Source organism: Solanum pennellii, chromosome 1 (assembly GCF_001406875.1).
Source record: "Solanum pennellii chromosome 1, SPENNV200".
In the NCBI taxonomy this organism is placed as follows: domain Eukaryota; kingdom Viridiplantae; phylum Streptophyta; class Magnoliopsida; order Solanales; family Solanaceae; genus Solanum; species Solanum pennellii.
The window spans coordinates 27808571-27817209 of NC_028637.1; the positions used below are offsets into that span (position 1 = coordinate 27808571).

At 32.1% G+C, this 8639-nt stretch overlaps 1 long non-coding RNA gene across 2 annotated transcripts; it reads left to right on the forward strand.

The window, feature by feature from the left end:
* Positions 1-403: 403 nt before the first annotated feature.
* Positions 404-8377, forward strand: LOC114075541. 2 transcript variants are annotated; one of them, XR_003575927.1, is made up of 4 exons: positions 404-635; positions 3335-3466; positions 4885-5136; positions 5447-8377. It is a non-coding gene; the product is annotated as an uncharacterized LOC114075541 (long non-coding RNA). The 2 variants fall into 2 exon arrangements; XR_003575926.1 differs by having other exon boundaries at positions 4885-8377.
* The last annotated feature ends 262 nt before the right edge of the window (positions 8378-8639 follow it).

Sequence of the window (8639 nt, forward strand, 5' to 3'; positions counted from 1 at the left end):
CAGGACAAAAATGCTAAGTTAACAACACTATACAATGTCTGCACCCTTCATATACCTAAGTATTTTATTGTTATATTATTGCTTAAATTATCAGAGTAACTTTTTTTTTTTGTTTTACTTTTTAATGACTGATTTGAATTTATTATTTTCGTAGATAATTTTTTTCTTATTTTCTTGTAAAGTGTATTATAGGTACCTCAATTTTTTTTATAGGTACAAATATTAAATCACAATATAGCTAAAAAAAATAAAATAACTTTTTCATTTTTTTCTTACTTTTTTCTCTTTTTCTATTAATATTTTTCTTTATTTCTCTTGTGTTTTCTACGTCAAATAAAAAATAAAATAAAAATAAGATTAAGAACTCAAAATACAATATGTTAAAATTTTTGTGTCTATTAATTTTCAATTTCCTTCGAAGCTATTGTAGTCTCCTTCTCTTCATCTCCAAGTACAAGTATCATGTCTTGGTATAGATTTATGGAAAACACTGAAAGATTCTACCACATCGCCTTGTCTCAGAGTTTTCTGGCCCACTAGATCATGCTCAGCACCAGAGATTTTGAGGAATTGGAGCATTATGATTCAATGAAGATTAAAATTAAGGGTCAGATCTATTATATTTCTCGGAGAAGGTAATATTCATAGTGGTTTATGTCTTTTGAGTAGGTTTAATTTCATAGTACTTTCTACGTGAAGCTCTGAATTTTAATATTTAGATTTTCGTTGTGGAAAATTGTGAAACTTTTGGTAGAGGAAGAAAAAGAGAGTTACAGATGGCAAGAGTATTTAGTTTTATGCTATATATATATATATATATATATANAAAAAAAACATGTATTGTAAAATCTCATTAAATTAATGGTGAACCATAAAATATTACTATTTTGTGAGATTGAGTTAATGAATGTTAATTTTGACTTCTAATTGATTGAATCTCAAACCGTTTAATAATAGCCAGCAAGCCTTGTTGGTATAATGAACTTCTTGTCATTCAACAAGAAACATATTTAACTTAAAGTAACTGTATGTTTGCAACAAATTTTAAACATATGGAAAATAAATAAACCATACAAATAAAATATGAAGAAACGTGATTTTATTCATCAAGATTGTGAGTACAAATTTGTTCCTCCCTTGATTCTACTCTCTAAGATTATTTATCCATGATTCGAGGGCCGTTGGTGGCGTATTTCTCGAACTAGAATGATTTAGATTTGACCTCTCTATGAGATCTTGATCTCTTTATGGATTTTTCGAGATGCCTTTTAAGGGAATTTAGTACCCTTTATATAGGCATAAACTAGGGTTTAGGGTTGAGTAGCCTCCAAGAATCCTTATCTGAGTTGAGCACAATTTGTAGAGTTAGAGTCCCAACTCGAATTGAACGCATTTTCCTACAAAATTTCAATGTCTACACTGTAGTTGAGAAATTAATATAGTTGTTATGGAAAACTAGGAAGATCATGTTAACCATCTAAAATTCAAAGGACCGTCGAAAAATAGTACAGTAAAAAACTCTATATTGATCCGGTTGAAAATCCATCACAAGAGGATATTGTAGCTAAAGGCGTGCTTGAGCCTTGAAATGAGGCTTAAACCGTGTTGTGCACTTCGCCACTCTTTATGTGTCCTTTTGTGTCATCATCAAGGTTTTAAGACAAAATTTTCCTTGCCAACGAGCCTTTTCTAAAGAAGTGAACACTAAACAATTTATATTTCACTTTATTATAACAAACGAATTCCATTTATTTGGTTATATATTTGCCATTCATGTATATAATTATTAGTCTTGTACTAAACATACATGTCTATATTTTTCCTTCCACTGCGTTTTTTTATTAAAGCCACGCTTTATTTGTGATTTGCACTTAAAGCCCCTGCAAACCTTAGATATTTTTTTCGCTTTTCGTCTTTGATAGCACTGTGAGCGTGTCACGTGGAAGAAAATAAAGAAGAAGTTACAAACGAGACCATCATATATATTTAGTAAGACTGATATTGCACCATGTGAAAGAAATATAATCATTTTGATTCCAAGTCCAAATAATAGTGGACTGTTGTGAACTTTTTTTTTTTTACAATGGCATTAGGATATTTTAAAGCCTTTTTCGTTCATAGTATGACTTTAACAACTCTCATACAACTCATTTTTCTGGTGTTTTTTAGAAAGGAAGAAATCATATTTCTCATACAAGAATTATATATTTTCGTTATCAAATTATAATGCTCATAGGAACTCTTGGATACCATTCGTGGGATTTCTTGTTCTTTTGCTCTTTTCCTTTCATTAATGTAAATGTTACAAATACTTAAAGACATGTCATCAGATTTGTCTAAATTTCATTTGTATCACTTAAATCTTGATGTAAAATCAAATAAGATGATCTGAAAATTTTCTAAATAATGCAATTGATATATTTCAAACGGCTAAATCTCTTCCTGATTATAAATGCATGTTCATTAGAACTATTTTAATCACAACTTCCTCTAATATTATTTTAAAGATGTAGCTGACTGATTCCTATTAATATCATTTTATTGGAAATTGAGAGACGAGGTACATGACTTGAACATGAAAAGGTAAAAGATCATTTTCAAAAATAAAAAATCTATGGACCTTTTTTCAAATAACAAGCACTGCATAATCTTTCAGTGTTACTTTAATTTGTATAATAAATAATAATAAGAGTCTCGTTTTCTTTGAATTGATAGACTTGTGAACATTATTAATTGTTTAATTGGTCACTTTATTGATTAGACACTTAAAGGATTACATAATGTATAATCTGAATATTTTACGAGAGTAGTTAGTTGAAAGAATATGAAAGTTAAGCAATTTAGAGAGTCCACATATCTTATGTCTTCAAGGAAGAAGACATCGATCATTACTAAAATCCTTTCAAAGACAAAGAAACATTTAATATAATTCTATATTGGACAGAGCTTACCAATAAATGTTAACTTTTATATTTATAGAAAGAAAATTAAGTAATCAATTTACATAATTTGATGTTCAAATAATAAAAATTGCATTAAATGAGGTAAATCTAAGAAATGACGGACCTCACAGTGCACTAGGTCCACATAAATGCTATTTTTGACTATCACTCTCCATGTCACGTGTTCTATAGTATAGGGGTTAACAACAATTGTCCACAATACCCCATTATTTAAGTGTTAAACTCGAGAATGTGAATAGTTTAGGGAGTTTGGAGGTATTAATTCGGAAAAAAATCTCACTTAGATTTGTTTTTTTTTTTGTCATTTATAAAAAAACAGGTAGCATAACAAAAAAATATATTAAAGATTGTTGACCTGAATTAATTTACAGGTGGATGACATTTCCATTTCCATTTGACCAAGATTTCTTATGCGACTCTCACTCCTCATCAAAGAACACAAACATCCCACAATTTTCACACAATTTTTTTTGTGCACACTGAAGTGAATAATCAATCTAATGGTATGTCCTAAATTTCTCTGTCTTATCTTCTTCTTACATTCTCTAAGGTTGTTTTATGATTAACTCCTTAATTATTTCGGATCTTGATTCCAAAAGTTGTTGCGGGTGTTAAAGGGATTCGATATACACCTTGTGGAATTCTTTTTTCCTTTTTCTGGCTATTTGATATTTGCCCATACAGAGCTGAAAGGTTCTCTAAATTTGCATTTTAAGTATTAGTAATTTAGTGTGGTATTATAAAATGTGTGTTTTATTGTTATTAATGTTTAACTCTTTGTTAAGGTTGATTTTGATTATCTGAATTTTCATTTTGTTTGAATAACAATTCAATTTGAGTCCTGGAATCAAGAATGTAGCTTATTTTTGTTAGCATGATGTCTATCTAAACAATTGTATATATTAATATAATTATATAGTGATATGAATTAGCATGATCATATAGATTTGTTGTAGAATTAAAGGAATAAATATTGTAATAGAATAGCTGATTTAGAGGGATAAAAAGCAGATTTAGAGGGATTGAATGACAGATTTGTAGAGATAGAATAGATGATATTTAGGGATAGGAATGATAGATCTTTAAGGATTTGTAATATTTATTCTCTCTATATAATGGAAAGACTCTTACTTTGAGAGGCATTCAGCAAAATTGACATGGTATCGAGCCATTTTCAGTGCTTTGATTATTAGTGTCTTTCATATGTGGTTCTTTCCAGATTTTTGATTGAAAAGTATTAGTTCTGCCTACTGTTAGTTACCAGTTAATCCTAAGTATCTTGGAATCTTAGTCTTGGTCATTCTGGTTATTTTGCATCATTGCATTTCTATTTTTCTTAGCTTGTCAAGAATATGTCGTCATATCAGTTTGAGTTCTTCCATATTCGTTTCACAAGAAAAAATAACTCTGCCTGGGAATTTCAATTCCAAATATTTGTCACTGGAAAAGAATTATGGGGACATATAGATGGAAGCGATCCTACTCCGACTGATCCTAAAAAGCTCAGTCAATAGAAGGTTAAAGATGATCGGGTGATGACATGGATTTTAGGGTCAATTGACCCTCTTATTGTTCTTAATATTAAGACATACAAGACAACAAACGCCATGTGGGATTGTTTACGAACGATTTAGAATCAAAAGCATAGTGTAAGGCGATTTCAGTTAGAGCATAAATTATCTATGTATTCACAAGGAGGTCACTCTGTTCAAGATTATTTCTCTGAATTTCAGATTTATGGGTTGAATTTACCAATATTTTTTATGCTAAAATAACTTTAGAATCTCTCTTCATCATTCAAGGAGTTCATGAACATAGCAAGCGAGATCAATTTTTGATGAAATTACGATCTGAATTTGAAAGTGTTCACTCCGACTTTTATGTGTCGTGATTCATCTTCTTCGTTGGATGTCTATTTTAGGGAATTACTTCATGAGGAGAATCCTCAAGGAAATGTTGTCACTGTTAAATTTGCAGCTCAATGGAAAGGAAAGGGCATGGATATGACTAGAACTCAATGCTAAAGTTGCAAGAAATATGGTCATATTGGTCACAATTGTGGCAAGAAGTTTTGTAATTATTTTAACAATAAGGACACATTATCAAAGAGTTCCCTACACGTCCTCAAAATTGTATTGCAAAGGCTTTCCAAGTTGGTACAACAAATTATCATGTAAGCATTTTCAACTTTGGGAATACAAGGTAATAAGGTAATATCTAAATTTTGGCTAGTTGATTCTGGCGCTTCCAATCATATGACCAACTCAACTGATATATTCATAAACATCTGTGAGTATAATGATCCAACAAAAATTCATCTTGCAAATGGTAGTAATTTACCCATATTCAAGGTTGGGGATATTAGTGGAACTATCAAGAATGTTTTTGTATCACCAAAGCTCTCCACTAGTCTTATTTCAGTTGGCCAATTGGTAGATAACAATTCTAATGTGAACTTTTCTCATAATAGTTGCCTTATGCAGGATCCGGTGTGGGGGACGATAATCGCAAAGGTGCCTAAAGTTGAAGGACTGTCTCCTTTACACTTTTCTATTCCCCGTGGTCTGGCTTTTGCTTCCACCACCGCTAAGAATTCGGTTTGGCATAAAAGTCTAGGACATCCAAATTCTATTGTGTTATCTCATTTGTCCAAATCTGGTTTATTGGGAAATAACAATTAATTTTCAGTTGCTTCCTTTGATTGTTCTACTTGTAAATTAGGCAAAAGTAAAACTCTTCATTTTCCTAATTTTGGTAGTCGTGTTGCAATGTATTTTGATGTCATTTATAGGGATGTTTGGGGCATTTCACCAGTTATTTATCATGCTCATTTCAAGTACTTTTTGACATTTATATGACCATAGTCGGTTTACATGGGTATATTTTCTTCAATCTAAATTTGAAGTGTTTTCCATATTCAAGAAATTTTGGCTTAAATTGAGACTCAATTTTTCACATGCATCAAAATATTAAGATCTGATTCTGGTGGAGAATATATGCCTCACGAATTCAATAATTTCTTGCTTGAGAACGGAATTGTATCAGAACACTCTTGCCCATATACACCACCACAAAATGGGGTTGCTGAGTGTAAAAACCGTCATCTTTTGGATGATACTCGTAGTTTATTGAGTCCTCTGTTCCATCTAAATATTAGGTTCAAGTTGTTCTATCTAAATATTAGGTTGAAGCTGTGTCTACTTCTGTCTATTTGATTAATAGATTTCTATCTAAAGTGTTAAACCTTGAGTCTCCATATTATCGTCTTTTTCACAAACATCCTAACTATCATAGTTTTCATATATTTGGTTGTGTTTGTTTTGTGCACCTGCCTCTTTCTCAACACAATAACTCTCTGCCAGTCTACTAAATGTGCTTTTATGGGCTATAGTACTTCGTAGAAAGGATTATTTTATGATCTAAGTTCTATCAAATTTCGTGTTTCTAGGAATGTTATGTTCTTTGAGAATCAATATTTCTTTCCTACTCATATTGAGTCATCTTCTATTTGTTCGCTTCTTCTTACTTCTGAGGATTTTTCATTGTTTTCAAAGTGGTTCAAACCAAGATTTGTGTATGAACGATGTCGTCCAACTTTACCCCATCCTGAAACAGATCCGCCGCCTGAGACTGCTCCATGACCAGAATCTGAGATTTTTTCAAGGCCTGCTCCTCTTGAGCCTTCTCGACGATCTACTAGAGTGTCTCAAACACCTAAATGGTATGTATTTTCTTTTACTTTAACCACCATCATTATTCCTACAGGTTACTCACAAGCCTCCAAGCTCGAATATTGGCAAAAATCAATGGAGGAGGAACTTTTTGCTCTTAAAGAAAATGAAAGATGGGACATTGTTTCATGTCCTTCAAATGTCCGCCCTATTGGATGTTAATGGGTTTATTCAATTAAACTTCATTCTAATAGAAGTCTTGATCGGTATAAAGCTCGATTGGTTGTTCTTGGTAACAAACAAGAGTATGGGGTGGACTATGAGGAGACTTTTGCACCCGTAACAAAAATGACTACGGTGCAAACTATTATTGTCATTGATGCTTCACAAAACTGATCTCTTTATCAAATGGATGTCAAAAATTCTTTTCGCCATGGTGATCTCAAAGAAGACATTTATATGAAACCTCCATTTGGTTGTTCTCATCGCCTACATCAGATGTACGCAAGTTGAAGCGGTCTTTGAATGGATTAAAACAAACTCGAAGAGCTTGGTTTGATAAGTTATGATCTACTTTGCTAGAATTTTCTTTTGAGCGGAGAAAATATGATTCGTCTTTGTTTCTTTGGAAAACATCTATATGTTGTGTTCTTCTTTTGGTGTATGTAGATGACATTATCATTAGAGGAATTGATTCTTCACTAATCAATAGCCTCCTACAGAAGCTTAAAGATTCTTTTCATATGAAAGATCCTCCTACATATTTTTTGGGTTTGGAAGTTCATAATGTTGCTTCAGATGTGTTTTTAAACCAACACAAATATACTAAGGATCTGATTTCTTTGGCTGGTCTTCAAGATTCATGCTCCGTAGATACTCCATTGGAATTGAATGTGAAGTATTTTCGTGAGGAAGGCGATCTTCTTCCTCATCCAACTATATTTCGACAATTATATGGAAATCTAAATAACCTTACTATTACTCGACCGAATATCTCTTTTGCAGTGCAACAAGTTAGTCAATTTATGCAAGCTCCCCGTCATCTCCACTTTGTGCCTGTTCATCGCATCATTCAGTATCTTCTAGGAACATCTACTCGTGGATTCTTCTTTCCAAGTTCTCCTATTCGTCTTAATGCTTTTAGTGATTCTGGATGGGCAGGATGTCCTGATACTCGTCGTTTAGTCACTGGTTGATGCATGTTTCTTGGAGAGTCATTGATATCTTAGAAGAGTAAAAAGCAAGATCGTGTATCAATATCTTCAACATAGATTGAATATTTAACCATGTATACTGATTGCTCTGAGGTTGTATCGCTTCGTGGATTACTTGCTGAGATTTGATTTCCTTAATCTCATCCTACTCCTCTCCATGCTGATGATACAAGTGCTATTCAGATTGCTACTAATCCATTTTTTCACGAGAGGACCAAACACATCGAAATGAGAAGATGCAGATAAAGGAGTCCTTACTCTTCCACATGTGTCTAATGATCTTCAAATAGCTGATGCGTTTACAAAATCCATGGCACGACAACACCATCAATTTCTAGTAGGAAAATTGATGCTTCTTCATCCACCAACATCAATTTCAGGGGGGATGTTAGTATGATGGACATCTAAACAATTGTATATATTAATGTAATTATATAGTGATATAAATTAGCATGATCACATAGATTTTTTGTAGAATCAGAGGAATAAATATTGTGATAGATTAACTGATTTGGAGGGATAGCAAAGCAGATTTAGAGGGATTAAATGCATATTTGTAGAGATAGAATAGTTGATATTTAGGGATAGAAATGATGGATCTTTAGGGATTTGTAATACTTAATCTCTCTATATAGTGGAAAGACTCTCACTTTTAGAGGAATTCAACAAAACTAACAATTTTGATGTTTATACAAACTTCTCATTGTTATCCAAAAAAATTGTAGTGTCCTTTTTCTACCTTCATAGGTTTGATACAAATGGTGTTTTGGTTATTCCGTCTTTTCTTTTCT